Genomic DNA, 24,561 nt, shown 5'->3' with positions numbered 1-24,561 from the left:
CATACATAGGATTTGAATTCACTGAGATTGTATTCTAGATTTATTCTTAATTAATGTTTTGAAATGATGACTGAGATTAACACGGAGTTTTCATAGCTGTACTGTGGATACATGACTGAAAAATGCTGATAGATGTTGAACAGTTGTGCAAGAGGATAAACACACCAATGTCAAGTACTCATCATGCTAGTTTAACAAATACTGAAACAAGCAAAGCTGAGAGAGCCAAGGAAACCCATGCCATCTCTTTGACATTCATAGGCGTTGTCTTCTGAGGAAGAAGTTTGTTCCTGGGTGTTGATAATAGAGCTGCCTCTTTTTGAATACTCACATGGCTGGGACTGATGCTAGGAACTGCTGGAAGCAGGTGGATTTGGCATTGAGAGCCACAAGGGCTGGGTTCAGGTTCTGGGGGTCACTGTTGAAAACTGGTTTGGCTCCTCACACGAAAGCTGCAAAATATTAAACTTTGCCCAGTGCCACTCATAAATAACAAGTCAAATGATTCATGAAGCAGTACTTGATTAGAGGGAGAAAGGACAGCAGCAAGGTAAAGGACGCCAGAGAATAAGCAAGCACTCCCTTCCCAGAATGTACCAATAGGCATTTGAAGTCCTCATCTCTGATGATTTCTTGAGCAGATATTTCTCATCTCCTGTAACATCTCCTCACACACAGGTAGTGACTGTGGGATACCAGAGCCCTGTTGCCTGCTACGCTGGGTAGCAAGGCCTCATCCATGCCTGTGCTAATCCCATTACCTGAGCTGCCCACAGGCCACTCTGGCCAGCCACTCCTGCCTCACCACACTGCGGCTTGCTGTTGAGATTTTCTCCACCAAAAAGGCTACAAAGACCTCCTGCAAAATAGAAACTCTTCTGTCCTGTCTCTTTGGTCTGACTTCTGTATCCCCATGCTGTAAGGTGCCCTAATTTGTGGTGGTCATTTGTCTCAGGCAAATTTAAGATGATTAGTCTACCTTGAATTTTACACATTATTACCACTATGTAATCTCCTTCATTTTATGGTATACTTGTGTTTTGTTTTGTTTTGTTTTGTTTTAAGTAAAAAGCCCACTGACATGCTAAAAGCAGTGAATATGGACTGAACAGGTTCCAGTTGAGCCACTGATGCCTTTCATTCATCTGCTGTGCTCTTTAGCAGGGGTCAGTGGAGCAGTCCCTCCCTCCCAGGTTTCCGCTGCTCTGCAGGCCTTCAAGGACTCTGTTCTTCTCCCTTAGGCCTTAGCTAGAAGGTCTGCACTTCTCAGGTAGTGTCAGCTGGCCAGTGAAGAAATGTGCAGAGCACATTTCAAAAGGGGTCTGTCCTTCTCCTTAGCTTTGAAATGGCGCTGTTTCTTATGATGATTAATTACATCCCTTTATTTTGAAAAATAAAAGTAGTTAGAGAGAAATAGAAGTAGTGAAGAGTAATGAGTCCTCCCCCAGACTCTGAGCTGATCTTAGGACCTTAATGAGAAGCTAATCTCCCTCCTGTTCAGGCCTTGCAGCTCAGTGCTCTGGTGTTGAGAGGTAGATGTTTTTGCGTTGTTCAGCCTGCAACAAAACCTGCCTTCTTAGCTTGCACGCACTCAGCAGGCCACGTCATGCTTCCAGCACTATTAAAACTGTTTCAGTTGTCTTCTAGCTTGTGGGCAGAGAAGGTAGGTTTAGTACGAACTCACAATTTTATCTAATACACTCAGAGTCAAACAAAATCTGGCAGGCTTTGTATGCTCAGAAATGTGTTTATTCCCAGGGCCAACCTCTGTTATTAGTTCTAAGCATGCACACTCCTGAAACAGACTTCAGCCTAAATCCTGCAGCTAAAATGTGCTGCTGTGATCCAAACAATTGGCCATGAACTATCAACATTTATCTAGAGAAAAGAACACTCACAGAAACTGGGTACGGAAAGCTAAGGGAAATGCTAGCAATTGTGAATTTGCACAAAGATATTGCTTAGCATGACAGTTTAGTACTGTTTTTCCCTAATGTCTTTACTGATGTAATGCACTAGATTCAGCCTTTACTTAATGCATTAAGAAAGAAATCTCCTTTTCCCTGAGGTGACAACGTGGTCTGCTGTGTGGATGGGAACAACGAACTAGGTACTTTTGGCTTCCAGTCCTACCTACTGCTAGTTTGGACTTAATTTATAGCCAAGATAGTGCACTATGCTTAATTCTTACCCTTTGCTATCAGTAAGGGGGGAGCAGAGAGAGACATTTGCCAGTGTCATAGGGAATATTGTGTGTGTAACCATCAAAAGTGCTTTGTATAATAATCAGTGCTACCTGCATATTAAAATGCCCATAAGGACTCAATTAGAGGAGAAACAGAAACCGTGGCTGTATGAGAAGGCAATGCTTTGTCCCTGCTCTTCAGCAAGTGGTAAGCAGGGTGGGAGATTGCACACAGCTGAAGAAAAATCTTCAGGCACTGGCTTGAGGTCTGTGATTTATGCCAGTATGTGCCAGCTGAATATCTGGGGCTGATTATCCCATATTGGTGCGAAAGTGTTGAAGAAAACATGTAAGGGAAAGAAATATTGCAGTATTTCAATATTTCGAACATAGAAACCCATCACACTACCAGGCTGACACACCCAGATTTAAAACAATGTCTTCTGCTACGCATGGTATTTACAGGTTATGCTTGCCTGTAGCATTTCTCAGTGCATACACTCATTTTCAGTACTTTTATATAACAGGTCAGTGTCTATCGAAGCTTTATACTGAGTAGAATATGTGTAACTAGGTTAGAGAGTGTCATCCATATGTTTAATTAGAAACACGTGAGCACTGTTCATTGTTTACTGCCAGCTATTATTTCATAACAAATTGGGAGAGACATTTTGAGATTCAAGTGCCTTCAGCAGCCTGTTAGTAAATCACACTGGATACCTTGTGACTCCATGAAATTCAACTGGGCAAAACAAAACACTTTGTGTTCCTCTCATTTTCCCCAAATTCCTATTCTATCATACTTCCTCTTTATTGTTGCCTTCATATCGTACGTGTATCCACTCTGTTACCAAATTCTATCTGAGCACTATGTTTTAGTCCAGTCCCCTGCCTGTGCAAGTCTTTACGTCTCTCTTCTCATATCTCTTCCCAAAGGTTTTGTATTTAACCTCTCAGGCATTCAGGGCTGGACACTGCTTGGAAAATCTGGCCTTGATTTACTCAAAAACAGCTTCTTCTTGTTTGGTGGAGTCTTCCAGCATAATTGTATCTCAGAAAGAATTCTGATTTCTGTGTGTTTAAAGGAAATGTGTTTCTACTTTTATACTCTGGACCATGAGATACAAATAGGCGTTTCTGATAACATTCCTCACCCTGCCTGGCTGTGCTGCTTTTCCCATCTGCATCAGATTCTAATCTTCTTCTGGAATGTTTTTTCCATGATTTAATCTACAAGTTTTGCATAGTGATGTTTAAAACAAAAGTTCCCTCTTCCTTTCTCATCTCTTAGACTCTGAATATATAGGCTACGATGGTATTTGATGGAAGAGCGAGAAAAGGAAAGAGCTGTTTCTGAAAAAAAAAAGGCATGGCTTCAAACTCCTTAGAATATGGATTTGGGCCTTCAAAATATAACATAAATTTAATCAGAGTGTTTTGTATTCAAGCCTATCCCATCAAACAATGAATTTCAGGCTTCATGTGAGGAGGATCCATTTCAGAAACATCCTTCAAACAACATGCCAGTGAGAAATTTCATAGACATTAAAACACTCTTCCTTACACTACAGGCACAGCAACTACTTTTTGATCACCTCAGATACAGAAAAAGATTTCAGTGTTGTTTCATATACTATTCTACCCCTTTCCAGCTGGTGTCTTGGGGGAATAAGCTTTACAGTGAGGGCAAATAAAACTTTATAAAATTAAGAAATATAAATGTACAAATATGTTCATAGGACATATTTTTTTTAGTGAGTGATTATGGGCCTCATGAATATTTGAATTAATGCTTTACTGGAAGTTAGTACTTTGAAGCCATGTATTTGAACAAGATTCAGGATCCTACCACTGTTAAGAAATGCCAGATAATGCAACAGAGGAATCAATACCACTGCTGCCCAGGTCAAAGGGGAGTCTTGCTGTTCCCTTCAATGAAATTAGATCCCTATCAGCTTTTAGTCATAATATCATAGGCATTATTCCAGAAATCTCTAGTATAGCCAATTGCTGTTATTGCTCTGTAGGTTTCCAATATTGGCAGTAAGTTGGAGATATTTTATTCACCCAGACGCTCATTTACATTTGCAGAGAAAGCAGGTAAGCCTGCAGTGACAATGATGTTTTATAGCTTTATATTCAGGTGAAACAATTATGAAATCATTAACTTCATAACAATTCTTACAGGTAATCCTATGAGAGCAGTTAAAGAAAATAATCTCTATGTAATTTCTGCCTGATATTTAAAAACCAAAACATACCACGCAATAAGGGTATACGTTTTACAGTTTCAATATAATTTTATACTACCTTATTGTTTCATCTGTTGTACAAGTGATGCTACTGTGTTTTGGTTTTATAAAGTTTTCTTCTCCAAATTGATTGCGACCAAAATACCACAACTCTGAAAATCAAACTGGTTTGAGAGAGGAGGACTAAAGAAGATCTCTGATTCTTTTTTGGTTCTAAATAACAGATCTCCATCCCATCGTGTTGTTATGACATTACTAAAGATATTTTATCGCATATGTGGTTATAAGATGATAAGATAGACAACAGTTGGAGAACAAGGTGGAACTCTATGTCCTTCTGGATTGCTGTGTAAGAAATTGAGACCAAAGCCATTGCTGTTATTGCCGCAGTACTTCTGTTTAGGATTAAAATAAACCGCAAAATTCATAATGTTTTTGGAAAATATTTATTTGGAATACATTGCTTAGCTGCCACATACCTCCATGTCAGATTTTTTTCTATTTAGACTGGGATATATGGCTATTAAAAGAGAAAGAGATCTTTCTGAAGAACGTTCTGCCTTATCATGCGTTTTAAATCCTTAAATCCTTTAGGTTTTGTTAAAAAGAACACCTTTACAAAGTGAAATAGTGTGAATATTCCATGATTTTAAATTCTTTCATGAATAATTTTTTAATGTTAAATCTTTCATTTCAGCATATGTAGTTGAAAATAACTAATGAATGAAACTAGGTAAAACCAGGACCAAAAGGGATTTTTCTGTATTTTTTTTCACTTCATTTAATATGAAAACATAGAGAAAAATAAAAATTGTACTTAAATAGAATTAAAGCACATATTTCCCTAATACAGGTATAATGAAGACATTTCTGATGTGACAAGGTTTCTTTGGCAATATTTGCAATTTATTATTTGGTACATGGGGGAGGCAGCTTAGACAGGGAATGCTATAAAAAAAGCTAATGAAAGGATTGATTGTATTTCAGGTTTTCCCTACAAAAGTTCTTCCATAAAAAGAAAAATGGAAAAAACCCAAACCCTAAACAGACCCAAAGCCGAGCTTTTAAGTAACTTGTGTGGGATGAGGAGAATGTTAGAACCTATCACTGCCACCAGGGCCACATTGGCTATTCTATTCACTGGGGTATTCTTTGAAAATAATAAAAGCCCTATCCTTTGCCTGATCCAAACTGTCCAGTTGTCTCCCAGACCCTTTTGATCAGGAAAAAGTCAATGTTTCAAGCTGTGCTCTTTATTTGTGTGGATAATTCCCAGCCTGACTACACACGTGGTTGGCCCTTACAGCTGTGGTGGCATTTAGCTGGGGGGATTTGAGAACAGAGTATCTTTTTGAAGCAGCCAGCGTTTATCAAAGTAAAAGTTTTTGTTTTATTTAAAATGAGGCTTTTACTTCTGAAAGCAAGCTGCGGTAAAGTGCTTCTCTGGTGGCTTGTGAACTGTGCCCTGCCGCTTTCATTCTGGTCACACACTCCTGTGGGGCTCTGCAGGATTAGCTTTAATGACACCACTTTGTTGTAATAAGGGTAGCAGTGTAATATAATGAATTGTACTGGGGCGTGGGAGTAATACCTTCATCTAGTCTACCTGTGGTTGTATTGGCATCATGTGCAAAACCACTAAGTTGAATGGGAGACCTTTGTTGAGAAGTGCATGTGTTATCTGTGAGTAATGCACGGGGCCGGGAGCCAGGCGTTTGGGGGTTAAGTCCAACATCTGTGACCTCTAATCAATTTCTAACTCAGTTTAATAAATTTCTAATTCAGTTTTCTCATCAATAAATTGGACGTTATAATAATTTCTTACCTCATAAGTATTCAAAGAACGGTCTGTTATTAGCATGTGTCTGTAGCTTGCTTTGATATCTTCAGATGAAAGGTGCCACAGAGAAAGCGACATTATAGCAAAGCTGTGAAGAGTGCTGTGCCAGCAAGGCAGGAGGGGAACTCTTCGTATGTGGGAATTAAATTCAGTGAAAGGAATAGCCCTGACTTTTTGCTAGTTGACAGTGACATTCACAATGTGTCTAACATCACTGTGTAACATAATGTAATCCAGCATTTTGAAATGAAAGGTGGCATTAAAAATATTGCCTAGTCAGATGTTAGCTAATGTTCTAATGTTTGTAGCCTGGTTTGGTTTTTTTTTTTTGTTCCACCTAAAACTGCTGCCAGATTCCTTATGAATCTGCAGATATTGTCAATCCTCTCAAAACTTGGATTTTTATTTGCGGGTGAATTTATAATTCAGAATTTTATTCAGCTGGATACACTATCAGGAGAAAAGCATGTGCCAAGGGTGTAATCAGGCACGATGCAGCAGTGGAAAAGACATGCAGAATGTGAGCCTCAGTTTTCACAGTGTGTTGCAGAGGCAAGCTAAAGCATCCATAACATTCAGTACATAGAGTGGGAGCGTAAGTCAAGGAGAACAATTTAATAAAGGTGACAAGTGCGTTGTTCTGAGGTAGAAGATGGAATACAGGAAAGAACAGCAATGATGTACATGTATTGTTACTAACTTAATAGGTTAAAGTTTGTACATTTTTAGGGAAAACCCCAAAATATAGAATTGACATAAGCACTCAGTAAACTGAATTACTAAGGCAATATTAGAAAAGTCTATTCCTTATAGCATTAGTATTGCTTGCACTGTTCTGCGAATCTGACAGTAAGGACATCTATTCCACAGACTGGGCAAATGAAGTGCTATCAACTGTCTATATAATAGACAGCCCTGAAATCTGCTTGAAACTGTGCGGAAAAAGAAAATGCCAGTGTGGGTAGAGTGCATAAAAACCATCTAAACAGAAGAACAGATTGTCTGTTGTGCACACCCAATGCCTTTGAACACCAGGACTTTGCAAAAATGGAGCGATCTATAAATGTGTTGCCAACAGCACATACTTGTCTGCATTTGCATTTTTAATAAAGTTGAAATTAAACCAGAGTTCTTGTTATGTCAGGCATGAGAAAATACACAAGAAAAGAACCATCTGAATGTGTCAGTTCACAGCAGAAGCTGAGGAGAGGTGAGGAGAAAAGAGAAACCACTGGTGTGGGACAGCAGTGCTTAGGCTTTACTGATATTAGCATATCACTAACGCTAATAGTGTGGGAAACACTGTGGGCTGCATGGGTTTAAGGAACATTATTTACCAGCACAGCAGTGCGTGTAGGGTACTAGAAGTAGAATCTGCATCAGCTTGGATAAAGACAGCATAAAGTCACTAGTTTCATCAAGTAAGACGGACGATGGCGCTTCCATGTAGCAGTGGTGGAGATGTCTGGTTTGGATTTCATTTGCAGATGAGAGATTTGAAAATAAAGAAGTGTGTAAAGCACTGGATGTCCTGGCAGGAGTTGGCTACTGCAAGTGCCATTCTTGGACTCTGGAGCAGCCTGGCAAAACCTAACATCATAACTACAAAATACAGGGGCTGTGAGTTCAGAAGGACTCAGTGAACCCAGGGAATTATGTTAGAAGAAGTAAGTGTCGGGCCTAATGTGTAGAAATGGCTCTATTAGGTGCCAGTGCCACAGGAAGAACCGAAATCCTTGCTTGGAGTGATACAGATAGCGACCTATTACTTTGATTAAAGCTAGTTTGTACCAATAGAAACCAGTGAGCCTTTTCAAGAACTGGAGATGTGGATAAACAGTAAGCAGTAGCTGCATAGCAAGCTAGAGAAGATATTGCTTGAAGAGAGAATAAAAGTAAAAAGCTCATATAGGATTGAAAACAGGGAAATAGTGCATGGAACATGTTTTTTCTGAGCAACAGTTGGAACAATATTACTGCTGGAAGACACCTCGATGCTTTATTGATCAAAAGCACTGACACCAACACAGGCAGAAGTGCGCTCCGAGAGAGGAATTATTTACCATTTGTTGCTGCACATCAGAAGTTACATCAATAGGTACATATGGCGACATGGTGACAGCTGAAACAGAACCCAAATCCCTGGAGAGCGTGCTTTGACAAACTGCTGGCTTTTGCTTTCTCATGTCTTTGGCACATAAACTTAAAGCAACAAACATGAGACTTGAAGGTTAAAATAAAAGCCTTAAAAGAAATTTCTGTAGCTGATCTGCCCTTGTTCATTGTCACAGAACTTGATGCAAAAGCAGAGGAAAACAAAGAAGTAGAGAGAACAGAAAAGATGATTTTACTAGTGCCGGCAAATTAGCTGGCAGATGGACTGAGAAAAACAGAGGGCAATGATATTCTGTGGCCTTTAAAAAAGCAGGAAAATCAGACCATGTTGCTACAGAATCTCAGCAAATTCCCTGTCACACTTTCAACATGAAAATATTAAATCCTAAACAGTCTCTAAAAAGCTTTTAAAGACACTGATTTGGCTGCAGAGGGGGAGCTAAAAATGAAAATGAAGGGAAAAGCAAGACAAATGTCTGCATGTGTTTTGAGAGTCATTCAGGAAGGAAACCTCAGCATGGTACAATGCAAAATTTGGGAGCAACAAAAAGAAGTGGGTGTCAAATGTTCAAGTCGACAAACTGCAGAGACTGAACTACAAGAAGTTTGTGGTAATTACAGATGCCGATAGCAAGGCTTAGAAGAAAAGAGTCATAGATTCATCTCAGTGCAGGGACACAGAGACAACTGTGTGCCAAGACCTGATTTTTAGAGGTTTTCTTCAATATTATGCAGTCGGGGACATAATAAGGAGAAATCTTGTTGTGGAGCTATTTGACTGATAGTAGATCTTTATTTTTGATGGAGCCTCACGTCACGAGTCGGAGGAGTTTTGATGATTTGCAGTGTGCATGCCAGGCTCTGTTTCCCAGGGCCTCTGGGAGTAGCTGGTGGGTGCCTGCCATCTGGTCCAGAGCCAGCTCAGCAGCCTCCTGCCCGCTCCTGCCCTCTTCCCCGAAGATGCCAGCAAGGAGCAGGCTGCACGCAGGGGAGAAGAGCTCGAGTGGTGCGAGCCTGCTCCTGGCCGTGATCTTGGGCCGCTTCTCTCCCTTTCCCGCTGCCCCTTCCCCGTCAATTACAAAGTGTAGCTGTGACAGATCTAAGTCCAGCCACGGAAGAGGAAAGGTCACAGAAAGCTTTGGATTGAATGTGAATATGCACACACGCTGCGTGGCCTGCCACATGATTATGTGCCTCGCTGTGACATAAAGGCTGCGTATCATCAGACTAGCCAGAGATAAGCTGTTACCAAGGGAAATGAATATACCGGGGACCCTTATCTAGGTCCATTAAGCTACCAAATGCAGCAGTGTAATTGGAGGCTTTGCCTGCCCAGATGTTAAGAGCAGAAGGCTGCCTGTAACAAGAGATCTGAGGAGATTGGGGTTAACTAAATAGGGATTTTATTGACAAGCCTTTTAAAATGCTTCATGCCTTCAGCAATTAAACATAACACACACCCTGAGAAGGACAGGTCTCCTCTGTCTCTCACAGTTGCCTGATTCCGCTTGAATACAATCCTGGGGAGAAGAGAGAGAGAGAAATTATGTCCTATGTTATTTTATAGTGTTGATATAATTCCCTACCCTGCAAGACCGAGAATGAATAGTAAATCTACCCACTGCTGGCTCAGTCATGGCATCCTCTCAAATGTCCTACTTTGAATATTGTTGCATCCCTAGAAGAATCTACATTTCTGTCACGGACTGTGTGCATGTAAATGTACAAAGGGAAAAAAATATCTTTGCAAAAAGGCATGTAGACGTATCCAGATAGATTTATTTTACAAATAGCTATGGTCAAGTTTTCCTGCTGTTCTAGAGTTTTGCTTATTTTGTCCACCTACTCACAGTGAATTTAGGATAGCCTCAAATGAAAGCTATTAGCTTTGAACTGTCTGCAAACCAGAATTTCCAGCCTGTGTTAAATATTCTGAGATTTTTGTATTTGGTTTAGTCTCAGCTGGAAAATCCTGGTTTTGTTCTAAAATATATATATATATACACTTTTGGCCCTCTTGCTCATTTAATTCTATAGCTATAATAGATGATATACACTCAAAGAGAATATGTACACTGTTTTGCTCCAGAAGTTTACAATTTGGATCTTTAGGTAAAGTGTCTCTTACTGAAAATTTCAGTTAAATCACTATATGTTTTGCCTTTACGGAATAAGTGTTTTCTGGTTGAAAACCAAGCTGCCAAAGGACTCGCTAAATCTTTCACCTGGAAAATATTCTGCTTCATGCTGTCAACAGAGCTACACAAAAACTCTGCAGTATAGATATGTCTTTTGCTCAGCACCCCTGGAGGCAGGGACATTCAAGGGTAGATACTCCGATACCAGATATTTTTCTTTTCTAGGGAGCCTGTAAGTGCTTGTCGAGCTCTAATTGCTGTGAATGGCTCTGCTAGCAGTTTGTTTCTACTTACTTCTGTTCTTGCGCCTCTGAGCTTGGCTGTCTGCTTTTGCTTTTAGGGCCTCGTTTGACCCAGATAGGAAGTGAGCTGGGATCATCGCGAAGCATTTAAAATAATTGGGTATCAACAGCTGGCTTTATGGAAAGCTAACAGTGTAAATCCAGAGAGTTTTTATGATTTCAGTGGGTATTTTTGCTAGCGTATAAAGCAGATCCAAGTAATTTTGGCTGGGAAACAGTTTCCCAACTTATTTCTATAATAATACCTTAGAGTTTTTCATTATAGTGAAAATCTCTAGCAGCTCTGAAGGGAAAAATTACCTCCACTGTTTCCAGACACCCAATATGTTTTCCCTTTGCTTGAATTTATGAGTTTTGGCAAAGATAACTCACGATATGATCGTGTTTCAGGGTAATGGTTTCTTGTACTGAATCCCAAACCAATGTGTAACTGTTCAGAAGGCTCCTATGTGTCTTTGGTGATGTACACATATGGGACATGACTCCAAAATCCTACCAAACTGTTTTTGCCTCCAGTGTATTATTCACTGCATAGTGTATTGAAACAGTTTTTTGAAGTACTTGTTACTTCCCAACTTCTTTCAAAGTTTTTATGGCATAAATTGCAGTCCTAGTTAAAAAAAGCGAGATTTGACTCTTAATGAAAGTTCTTTTGTTTATATTGCTTTGTAAGTAGCTTCAAATATACCTGTTTATTAAGAGCTTTCCTGAAAGACAAGTGCTCTAATCAAGTGACTCCACAAGGTCTAATGCAGAATTCCTCTCAGATGTAAGCATTAGCCTGGGACAGAATGGTTATTTCCATCCTGGGAAATTTTTCGTTATTTTGACATTTTGTTTTCATGTAAAACTATTTTTTTTACTTAGAAATGTTGAAAATATCTCCTCTTAAACGGACTTTACTTTCTTCCCATTTTTGCTGCAATGCCTTCAGAGAGTTGTCATTTATATGCCTTGCATTCCCCTGCTGCCCAGCTACCCTGTGGCAAGTGTGGAGCACCAGGTTACACAGCTGTCATCCTCTGAAGTGCTGTCTCTGGAGGGGAAGCAACCCCGGACTCTACCTGGTACACGAGATGGAGGCGGTGGGGGTACTCAGCAGGTGAAGTACAGAGTGCTCTTTGTGACCTTAAACTCACCATGCTTGAGCGTACAAACAAAAACCTTCTGACTCATAGTAAGAAGGAGTATGTGGGTGCTTGTGTGTGTGCATTACATTTATGTAAATTGTCCCCAGAAATGAAACATTTTCTGTTACCCTAAAGGAAGTGTGGTTTTTTAACAATTATGCTGGAATTTTCCTGAAAAAATTCTGAGTTTTCTTGTGGAAACTGCAGTCTCCTCTAGAGTAGCCAACAAAAAATTCCCGAACAGCTTTACTGTACAAGATGCTGCTTTTACCTTTAACCAATCTATCTATTGCCTTATTCCACTAAGTAGAAACTTCAGTGGCACTGATTAGATAGATATCTCAGACAGAAAAGTACATACTCCATATAGGTTAAGGTGACAGAATCTGACATTGCAAGTGTTTGCGTCTTATTTCATTCGTGTCTTTCACATCCCTTAAACTCCAGGAACCTCAGCGGACTTTTTCCTGATGTACATATCTCTAAGTTCGCCAGGAATCAAGCTAACGTCCTGTGTTTATTCTATAGCTATTTTCGTTCAAACATTTTTTAGTTATCAACTAGTATCTCATGCCTGTTTCTTGTGCTGTTACTGAGGGTAGGATGGGAGTTTTCTCTCATGTTGTGTCTTTGTAAATTGGGTCGTCTTGTGATACTGAACCACACTGGTTGTCACTGGCTAAGCAGCAGTTTCCTCCTAACCCTCTTCCATGTGTGGTTCTGTTTGATGGGATTGTTATTTACTTTCCAACTACCTTGCAATCTCGGTTTCATCTGTGACTTCAAGCTTTCCTTTGAGTACCACATCAACTACATTGTCAAGGCTTTTTTTTATCTGTGTAGGAATTCAGCAAAAGCTCAGGTCTTGCTGTCTCAGCAGGATGCAGAGGGTTTGATTTATGTCTGGATAACAGCACAAATTGAATTATTGCAGTAGCTGGCTCACAGCCTCCCGGATTGGCTTCCACAGGGTATTCTGAAGTTTGTGCAAAATTCACTATATGTGCTGCTAAAGAACATGCAGTTTAACATGTCCAGAAATCAGCACGCCACACCTATATGAGGCACTGAATTGTCTTTGAATGTGTCATTGCTTAAACCTAGGAAGTTTTAAATACGCTTCCTTCCCCATGTGCCTGTGTCTTGGACTATCCCAGTGTTTGTATGATGTATGAATGAATTTTATGAGCATAACATTGAAGAGGGTTGTCTCGCAGCCTTCACTCACTCGCTGTCCCTGGGGGAGTCGGACACCACTGGTGTCGTGTTGCTGTTTCCCTCTGGTGCAGAAAGTCTGTTTCCTTTCATAGTCTGATCTGGGAATCTCCTTTGATGGAGGCTATGTGTTTCAAAGTAATGAAGTTTTTTTTTTGCATTCACCAGTTTTATGACTACTGTTTAGCAACTAAAATAAGCTTTTTGATTTATAATTGCTTAGTTCTGCTGATTGTCAATTGACTAGTGACTGCAGGTGTATTGCTTTGGGCATTCAACTTCGGGTACTTCATTTACAGAAATGTTGGAAATCTTGAAGCACAGGTCCAATTAAATGGGACACTGGAAACTTTCAGACACCTTAAGTCACCAGTTCCTTTGAAAGCCTTAACCAGTAAGCCTTCACCTCTCCAGAAATCACATTTACAAAGATGTGTTTGACAGGGAGTTGCTAGCTGCAGAAATGCAAGCCTTACCTAGCATGCAAGGTAAGGATTTGTAATTATGCACAGATCAAAGTATTTTTCATCTGCCAAAACTTTGCTAATGCGAATTTGACAATTAAAACTACTTTATTATCTATAAAGAATACTTTATGTGGCACCAAAATTACAGCATCTACTCTTTTGAGTGCAGAATTAACTTTCTGAAATGAGCAATTATATTAGTTAATTCATTTATACATTAAGATTAATTAAAAAATAAATCCTGTAAGTATTTCAGGACTGTGAGATAATTTTTAAAATTATATCCATAGAGGAATAGTACCAACCCTTTAAACGTTCAAAGAAGTCAGACTTACAGTCAGTACATTTAAAATTTTTTCACACTGTTCTTCATAGCTAAAAGTTTCTTCTTCAGCAGAGACTCATGGGCAACATTCTTCTTCCTTCCAAATGGTAAATACATACTCCATGTTCTTCCATTCACATAAAGCAGAGAGCATGGGTGCTTTCTTGAAAAATGCACTATTCAGAATAACCGTTACATTCTGTTGGGATGGGACAAGACTGGAAAGATGCTCGCTGTTTATCCACGCGCACTGAGTCTCTACTACCTGCAGAGGATGGGCAAGGCTCACAGTGTTTTAAGGGCAGACTGAGTTAAGGCATAATGGGTATCATGTTGGCCCATCTCATATGCAACAGCATCAGGCCTTTCTAAGAAGGATGCTGTGGCTGACTTGTCTGCCTGTTAGTGACTATAGGTGTTGCTGATATTTGGGCCAAGGACAGTGTCTCTCACAACTCCATATCGCTGGTCAGGAGCAATTTTAGGCCATGGAAAGGGAAGTCCAACACAGCCTGCGGCTTTCTTACCCACCATGTCCCCAGTGGCACCCACAGATGTGCGCTTCTGTTGAAAAGTTTTACCCCCTTTGCGCCTGAATTCAAGATAGTGTTGAAGAAATCTTAATACCCTGTACTTTGATAATGCAATGCAGCCAGAAAAAAAAAAAAAGTTTAGAAATTAAAATAACCAAATACAGTGCTGTAGACAGCACTATTGCTGATCACAATTATATGCCAAATGTTTTTCATTATCAGAGCTAACCTCTGTGCCTGTGAGTTTTATACCCTAACATGCATGTATTTCCTTAAGTCTTTGACTCTAAATTTGTAATGCTTGCTTTTCAAGATAATTAAAATATCTTTGTAACACTTTTGCCTGTAGCCTTCTCTGATAGTGTCAACTCTTGTTTTAGCCCTTTTGCACTGACAATTTAGTTAGTATAGTTCTGTGGCTCTGTGCAGACATGCTGTGAGGTCCACTTTCACATGGAAAGCTCAGTTGACGCAGGCTCTACAGGAGGGATGCAGATGGGGTGCCCTATAAGCTGGCGCTGTGTCAACATACTGATTTGAACATATTTGTTGCACTTAGTCTGGTGCATTTGAAACTCCTACCTGTAAGCCTCAACTTACCTTGCAGAGATACATGTATTATTAACAACCATAAATGTGTCCAATACTCTTGTAAAACTAGCCTCTGGTATTTATTTCTGTGATGGTCTGCAGTCCTGAGCTGGTAGGTGTAATCAGATGACGTTAATGATACTGTTTAGTGGGCTTTTAGTCAAGTGTGCTCATCATGCTTTGCATGTGCTCAGACAGATGTCTGAGAGAAGGAAATAAGACACTTTCTGAAATGAAAGAACTACTGTGAATTAAAACTGTGTTGACCCAAATCCTTGGATCCAAACATTTCTTAATATGTTTAGTTTAGGGCCCATCTCAAATAAAAGGCAATATCTAAGCCAATATATTTTCCCCCAGTGGAATTCAAGGTTAGTGGAGGTAGCTGAGGTACATACTGTGGATGAACTTTTAATAGTATTCAATAATTTTCTGACCTTGGCTAATGGTGGTAACTGTAATTGGAACTCTTTGCTGCAGGGTAAACATGGTCTCCTGTAAAGAGACGAGAGAGTTTGTCCTTTCCTGGTACTTACCTTTCACTAAGATCCTGGTACTACATGTAGCTGACTCAGAAGGCGGCTGGTTTGATCTCTGTTTTGTCATGTGTGTTCCTATAGTATTAAAAGATAAACATTCAAGAGAGAGGATTGGTTTTTTTAATATGTAGGAAATAGCACTAAGTTTAATACTACAACCAATGTTAAGTTCCTTTTTCTCACATTTAGGTTAAAACTTAGGACACATTTTAGGAGGTATCTTAATACATAGAAGTTTGGAGATACAGGTTTCCAGTTTCAAAACAGAGATGTACCACATCTGAAAGTAGCAGAAAAAAAATCCAATTTTGTTGCAAATAAATAAAAGGAAACCTTCTAACTCTTGTTTTCTTGTTTTGACTGTTTGAGTTAGTAATTTCAGTCCTTTTCTTCCTTTGGGACTGGAGACTGATAGATAATTTTATCATTGCCTGTTATGCTTATTAAAAATACAAAGTCCTAAGCACAAAACCTGGGCTTTGAACTTGCTCTTATTTTCATTCATATACAATCATAAGTAAAATTTTAGAAAAGTATCAACCGCTACAGGCAAGATAGGGAACATACAAACATATGTTTAGAGACAAGCCTGGGGGCAGCCAATGTTTGAGGGACGGTGTGCTAGTGAGGTCCTTCGGTCTGCCGTCTGCAAGTAGGGGATGGAGATCCATGTGGCAGCAAAGACACGAGGGTTATTGATGTCTTAGAAACCATGGAAGCGCCTGAGAATAGTCACATAGGTATTAGGGCTTCTCGCCCCAGAAAGGTGGCAGGATCAACAGCTGAACTGAAGTGCATCTACAGCAACGTACGCAGCATGGGCAACAAATGGGAGGAGCTGCAAGCCGTTGTGCAACAGGAAAACTATGACATAGTTGCCATCATGGAAACATGGTGGGATGACTCGCACAACTGCAGTGCTGCAATGGATGGCTATAAACTCTTCAGAAGGGATAGACAAGGAAGGAGAGGTGGTGGAGTAGCCCTGTATGTCAGGGCAGTTAGGCAGCAGTCCTGGCTAACCAGGGACGCCCCAGTTGACTGGAAGTTAGCAAATGTGATGCCCATCTGCAAGAAGGGCTGCAAGGAGGATTGGAGGAACTACAGGCCTGTCCATTTGACCTCAGTGCTGGGGAAGGTTATGGAGGAGATAATCTTGAGTGCCATCACATGGCACATACAGGACAACCAGGTGATCAGGCCCGGTCAGCATGGGTTTATGAAAGGCAGGTCCTGCTTGACTAACCTGATCTCCTTCTATGACAAGGTGACCTGCTTAGTGGATGAGGGAAAGGCTGCGGATGTTGTCTACCTCGACTTTAGTAAAGACTTTGACACTGTTTCCCACAGCATTGTCCTGGAGAAACTGGCTGCTCATGGCTTGGACAGGTATACACTTTGCTCGGTAAAAAACCGTCTGGATGGCCAGGCCCAAAGAACTGTGGTGAATGGAATTGAATCCAGTTGGCAGCCAGTCATGAGTGGTGTTCCCCAGGGCTCAGTTTTGGGCCAGTTCTGTTTAAATATCTTCATCAATGTTCTGGATGGGAGGATCAAGTGCACCCTCAGTAAGTTTGCAGATGACGCCAAGTTTGCTGTGTGCGTTGATCTGCTTGAGGGTAGGAAGGCTCTACAGAGGGATCTGGACAGGCTGGATCAACGGGCCGAGGCCAGTTGTATGAGGTTCAACAAGGCTAATTGTTGGTCCTGCACTTGTGTCACAACAACCCCACGCAGCGCTACAGGCTTGGGGAAGAGGGGCTGGAAAGCTGCCCAGCAGAAAAGGACCTGGGGGTGCTGGCTGACAGCCGGCTGGATATGAGCCGGCAGTGTGCCCAGGTGGCCAAGAAGGCCAACAGCATCCTGGCCTGTATCAGAGATAATGTGGCCAGCAGGAGCACTGGTGAGGCTGCACCTTGAGTACTGTGTTCAGTTTTGGGCCCCTCACTACAGTAAAGACATTGAGGTGCTGGAGCGTGTCCCAAGAAGAGCAACAAAGCTGGTGAAGAGTCTAGAGCACAAGTCCTACAAGGAGCTGCTGAGGGAACTGGGGCTGTTTAGCCTGGAGGAAAGGAGGCTGAGGGGAGACCTTATCGCTCTCTATATCTATTTGAAGGGAGGTTGTAGTGAGGCGAGTGTTGGCCTCTTCTCCCAAGTAACAAGTGATAGGACAAGAGGAAATGGCCTCAAGTTGTGCCAGGGGAGATTTAGATTGGATATTAGGAAAAATTTCTTCACTGAAAGGGTTGTCCAGCACTGGAACAGGCTGCCAGGCAAGTGGTGAGTTGCCATCCCTGGAGGTATTTAAAAGACATGTAGACGTGGCACTTAGGGACATGGTTTAGTGGTGGACTTGGCAGTGCTAGGTTAATGGTTGGACTTGATGATCTTAAAGGTCTTTTCCAACCTAAATGATTCTATGGTTCTTGATTCTATATACAATATATATGTTTAAAATCACTTTTAATGTGATCTTGGAGCACCAGAAGCAATTGTGACATAAAATATGCAACCTGAACCAGTTCTTGTTTATTTAAAGAGCAGGTTAAATGATATGGTAGGTTAAGACAGGTAGAAGGAGGGGGGGGGGGGGGGCAGTTAAGCTTAATGCTAACTGGCACACTTTCTGCCTCGCTAATCTACATATTACAAAAGAACTTTTTTGTCAGCCTCCTTTTCAAAATTAGGCTTGCAGCTTGAAGCTTCTATGTGAAGAAGAGACAAGGCCTGATTTCGGCCCCATAAGCCTCAGAGTAAATGAAGAATCATTTTAAGAAGGTCAGTGGACCAAGATGTTATGTGATATAAATCGGCACTGATGATAATCAAACTATTTCAGTTTATACTAAGTTAGGATCATCTGCAATTAAGAGCTTAACAGTCAAGTAAGTGTGACTAAAATCAGGTCAACAGACTAGAAACCTGAAATATTTCCTTTTGCTAAAGCTGTTTAAGGACAGGTTCGATGCTGTTCCATGAAGGGCAGGCTGGTGAAGTTTCTACAGATTGATGCTGGTCTGAATGAAGGCAGGAGCCTGGCCCTGTAGCTTTGTGAAATTTCTTTGTTCCCTCAGTGGAAATCTGATCAGCATACACTTGTCTCTAGTTTTTGTGGATCTCTATCATAGAAATAAGTATTGATAGCTTAAGCACTTAAGCCTTTTTTGATGTTTCGAACAGATTGCTTGGCTTGTATAGCAACTTCAGAAATCAAGCGCTCAGTCTAAGTATCCTTCCAGTCATCCTAGGGATTCAGTCTGGGTTCAGATGTCTTATAACCTGTAGGTATTACAAGTCCTCTCCTGTATCAGTCAACTGAAAGCATGAATGTTTTCACCCCTTGGCTACAGAGTCCTTGAAACAACTCACGGTGTCTTATCTAAACATCCCTTGCTCAGTCTCTGATGTATGAGTCAGGAGGACGAGTTTCACACAAGATATAAAATGTGTTATGCTAAATTTCCCTTTCCTTCAGGCAAAACCTATAAAGAGTGAAAATTACTAATTACACATTTCCAATTCCCTTTACACTAATGATTAGAAAGCTTTATTTAAACGAGATTCCCTATATTTTCTTGGAGGGATATTCTCCCTATATTTCTTTCTCATGGAGGACATATGATTTTCAATCACCAACATTTTTGGCACTCTATAGGAGATGAATTCTAAGACCGTGTGTTGCAGCCACTGGGTTTAGCCATCCCTCAGTGTCTGTGCCCCGTCCAGTCCAGAGCCATGGTGCTACTCGCTAGTTTGTCACGGGAGAAAGTAAAAGGTGTCAAGATTAATGGTGCTAAGTGTAATGGTATTTGCTAAGTTGCTACCTGATATTGGTCTGTGTTGGAAGGACACGTACCATGTGGGATGGTGCTGGTTTATTTGACTGTAAACTCGACCTGACAAAGCCCTGTTTGCATGCAGTTTGCTAGTAAGGCCTTCTCAGACTCCTGAAGGGGAAAAGAGCAGCTCTGTAACCCTCTCCCGTCCCATGGACTCCGCAGCGGCAGGGAGCATCTACTCAATATCTGTTTTGCTTGTCCAGAGAGCCTGAGAGTTCACAGGGTGGAGCTGGGAGCTAAACAGATGTGATGCTTTCACAAAATATCACATGTTCTGCGTTGACAGAGGGAGCGTGGTCTGTGGTTCTCAGAGGAATAATACCCTGTCTTTACACTTTCTAAAGTTTATTTCAATAAGACTGAAAAGTAAAGAAATAATGCAACAATGACATTGTTAACCTGGACAAGCTGTGTTGAACTGAACAAGTCAAGGAACTGGTGTTGTTTTGTTGCTCAGTTGGTGTTAAATATTCCCAGCGTGCACACAAGATGTGTCAGAACTATGTGGTAAGGAAGGCAATTAGTTGTGCAGAGAAGATAAGCAGTAAGCTGGTGCTCGTTTTGTATACTTAGGGAATAGCAAGGTAATGTAATGTGTGCTACATTTCCACCTACAGTGCTTTTCAGACCCACTAATTTTTTTGTGTTTAGTCTGAAGATTTGCTTAAGAAACAGATTGACTTACAGGCAGCCTGGAATTTATACATTGCATTGGAGACGGGGTTTGCACAGGTTGAAACAACAAAGCACAAGGCAACACTGAATCCACTGAGCACAAACATGCTCAGTGAACAGCACTCCCTAAGCTTATTTAGCACTGTACACTGAAAAATACACTAAACAAAGAACAAATTGCTGTTCTAAAGAGCTTGCAGACATAAGAACCTGAATCCATATGATATAGTGAATAATCTGTGCCAGATAAGCCTTCTAGCTGAAATGTTCAGAAGAAGTTCTTAATTGGAAGGAGCAAGGGGATGTATGTGGGAGTTATGTGTATATCATTAGCAAGAGAACAAATGTCTCCAGCTTTAACTAATGTTGACTACAATAAATTAAAATAAAAAGGAACAAACTGACACTTGATTTGAAGCTTGAGATGAGTGTTAATTTGAATTTTCTTGCCGCACCTGGCTTGTTTCATAGTCTTAGGATTACTTAATTGGACTCTTTGTACTTCAATTTTTATATTTTAAGAAATGTCAGGTTATTACAAGTTCCAGAACAAAATAATGTAAGAAAAATTCCTTTCAAGTCAGATACTGTTAGAATTTGTTATTCTGTGACTTTGAATGGAGTTTGACTCACCCTGCCTAAATATTCCCAGCTCAGCCTCGGCTTTTTTTCTATCTAAGCATTGCCTTCAGCTCTTCCTTCAAACATGTTCCTGCTGATAGGTACTCTGTGCTGCCTTTGAGTGTGCGGCTCTTTCTTGGGCGTGACTTGCTCCACGAAGTTCAGCTTTTCAAACCAGTGCAGAGTGGATGGGGGAGCGGATTTGCTCATCTGTAACTTTTAAATGCAGGTGATTGTCTAAGGAATTCACATACCATGTTCATTTACTGATGCACATCTTTGCTGCGAGGAGAGGTAATGAAGGATCCAGGACAGGGAAAGTATATTTATATTTGAGCCAAAAGCTTTGACATTACAGTGGTTAGTATAGCATTGCATTAGCATGCTTTGTTGATATTTCTCGAGAGCTTGTGTAGCAGTGCTGCTTAGGCACCCATTGAAATCAGTTTTAAGGAATGCCAGAGAAATTATAAGGTGAATTATGCCCAGTTAAAGTACAAGGACAGACCATTCAGAGTCTGCTTTTTCATATTCCAGTCAGGTAAGAAATTTCATTTTCTAGTGGGAAACAGAATTAACTTCTCTAAGACCTCTTGAAATCTCTTTTTCATTTAAAGTTTGTATTGTCTCTTCCTGATTGAGTGCTTCTGCAAGCTGCAGTTCTGCTGTGGGAGGAGAATACAGTATTTAGGGAGAGACCTTAGATTGAGTCTTAATTCTTCATGTTTGGGGAGTTTGCATATTGAAATTCTGCCACGTGTAGTACCCAGCATTTCTCATCTCAGTCATTCCCCCCACTGGAGCTGGTCTTATCTTTTCACCATAACATATATCACAATGATGGGTGGTTGTGGGTTTAATAAGTGTCATGGCTGCTTTCTCCATAAGTAAACAGAGCAACTTGACTTTAAATAATGTCAAAAAAGTGACCTTTGTCCCTAATCCTGCCATTTTGAAAAAGAATTTTGAGGGATATTTTTAAATACGACATTTCTATACCCTACAGCATTGTCAAATTTACAGTTCACTCCTTGCTTCTGTAAACTTTTAAAGCAATAACATTGGCAGTTCAAGCAAGCAGAGTTATTCAGTTCTGTGCAGATCCTGGGATACAATGAAATTATGATGTCAAGAAGATTCAAGCCTTGCTTTAGTCAACTGAAAATATTGACAGAAAACAAATAAGATCCAGCTTTTTCTAGTGAACCCAAGCATCTTTTTCTCATGAACTCAAGAGTCCCTCTTGGATGTGATGATGTGAGTTGAGAACATTGTTTTATCAAATGTTTTATCCAGCTGTAGAATTTCATATAATGCAATTCAAAACATATTCAATATTTCAGTTTCTTGCAATTTTCTATGATGTCCATTGTAGCAAATATTTCTGAGATAAACAAGCAATAAACCTGTCACTGAATGAATTCTGTTTGTTCAAAACCATAATGACTGTCCTTGCTACAAAAGCTGTATCTTCAGCTTCACAAAAGATGAAACTGCAGAGAGAGAAATTGCATTCATAATGACTCTATAAGCACTTGTACTTTAAACCTAATGTTTTGACAAAGTGTAGGTAACAAGTACAATACTTTAAAATAATTTTTCTCTAATGATAAAATAAATAAGTAAATGAGCATAGTTTAAAAATTGGAAACTTTTTTTCATTTAATTTATTTAATGTATGCATTTAACATATTAATATGTTATAGCTGAATGGAATGCTTGATGGAAATTAGTCTTTGGATTCACAGTGCCTGTAATTAAACCAGAACTGATGAGGTTAAGGGACACTTTTGCCATGTTGTCAATAAGAGCCACTGGAGGGCAAAATGGTTAAAATTGTGTCTAAATCCATCTGGTAGAGGCAATGTTGCTTCTTTTCCAGTAATTCCTCTACAGTTTCATGAGAGAAGACTTATTGTATTGCAAATGTTGCCTATCTTCTTAAAAGTTTACAAGATATAAATTAAGGCGGGTTTATTTGGAGGGTGAGCTTTGTTCTGGGGTGCAGAAATAGGATGGGACTGGAAATTTCAACCACTTGAACTGGTTTGCAAGTGGAAGAAGCTGCAGAGATGACAGGTTGCCACAAGCACCACTGACTAAAGCAGGCAGTTACATGGACTCCTCACCTGGCACACCTGATGTGACTTTACGTGTGCAATAGTTTCATCTGATCAATTGACATGTCCTTACAGCTTCATGTGTGAAAGCAATCAGGAAAAGAAAACAAAATGTCCAGCCTCTGTGTGTGGGCTTTCAAACAGCAAACAAACGGCTAATAAACCATTGACCCAAACCAATTCCTGCCAAATGGGCATACACAGAGTGCAGCCAACACATCACGGTATGGATAGAGGAAAGCCACCTTTGTAAAGCTGCAGCATTTCCATACATATAAAGAAAGAACTTCAGTGTATTAAATATTAAGTTACAATTTTCTGGACAAGTACAAGCCTGTGAGTTACATGGGAGGCACGTTTGATATGGTAGAATGTAACATTTGGTCAACCAGTTATCATCAAGACCTCTCTGAAAAGAAATGAACTTAGGTATTCACAGGAACCCCCTGAAAGAGCAGGGCTGTCAAAGGAACTGCCACTGTCACCATAGGCTACTGCAGGAAGCTGGTGGTTGTGGCATGCCTCGGTGGAGGTACAGGCATGGGGTCTGGAAGATTTTGCTGCCCCGGCAGAAAAGGAAAGGTCAGAGCCCTGTGAGGCACTTGTCTCCTTGTGAATGTCCTTACTGCGGCTTTGGGACACACAGGTGTTTGGGGAACGGACTCTCCTGCTGTTCCTGCAGCCAGCAAATGTCCCCAGCCTGGCCATGGTGAAGTGATTCAGAAGAAGCTCCCCAAGTGGGAATTAGGAAAGCTCAGCAAGAGAGATCTCATATTGGGGGTAGCATCTGTTGCAATGGGCTACTGTTCATTTGCTTAAAATGCAGACAACTTACAGCTCATGGTGAATTTTCTCGTTTGGTAAATTGGCCCAAGTTCTGGACTGTTTAGCATGGACACTTCTGTCTATGTACTTGCTTGAAGAAAGGAGATACTGCTGTGTTTTTAACTGTCATTTCTCTCCTGTAAATTTGATGCTATTAGTGTTTTCTTGGTGTTTTTTTATTCTGCTCATTTGCCATTGTTCTATCCCTATAAAATAAGGATAAAAGTAATCCTCGAAGCAAGGTTTATGCAATGTTTTTCTGGTATGATGTTTTTCTAGTATTTGAGATAAAAAAGCCTTGCCAAACTTCTTTTCAAAGACTGTTTTCATTCATTTTCTTTCCCTTCCCTACGGAGGTTTCTAGGCAGTACAGAACTAGAAAGCAGCAGTAAGGAAAGGCAGAGTGCGGGGCATCCCCAGCAACGTTTTGATTTTTTACTCTTTCTGCAACTGTGAATAACACAGTTTACTTTCTGTTTATGACAAACAGGCAACGTGTGCTACCCTGGAAAACAGATGGGTGTTGGGTCTAGCCTCAAAACTCTGTCTTTGATAACCACTCCCCTTTAATTAAGTTGCATTTTCTATTAGACATGGCAACCACATTAAGTTCAAATGCAACTTTCAGGCACCATTCTTGCATATTCTATGCATCCCAAATTCCCAAACAATGTCAGGAGTTAAAGTAATTCAGAATATAAAGCTAAATTTGTAGGGCAGCTAGCCTTTGTCTCTGCAGGAGGCTAACCCTGATTCAACATTACCAAACTGAGATGCTCCAAGTCATATTAGAGACGCCGAACGTCTCTAGTCAGACCTCATAGCCCTACCAAAGCTGCTTATGTGTTT

At 40.4% G+C, this 24,561-nt stretch overlaps 1 protein-coding gene across 1 annotated transcript in view; it reads left to right on the top strand.

The window, feature by feature from the left end:
• NCKAP5 (NCK associated protein 5) overlaps positions 1 to 24,561 on the top strand; it is a 394,263-nt gene that overhangs the window by 20,548 nt on the left and 349,154 nt on the right. The window lies entirely within an intron of this gene.

Source organism: Accipiter gentilis, chromosome 1 (assembly GCF_929443795.1).
Source record: "Accipiter gentilis chromosome 1, bAccGen1.1, whole genome shotgun sequence".
Classification (NCBI taxonomy): Eukaryota; Metazoa; Chordata; class Aves; order Accipitriformes; family Accipitridae; genus Astur; species Astur gentilis.
Note: the sequence above shows the minus strand (reverse complement) of the source record. Positions and strands in the feature narration are given on the sequence as shown.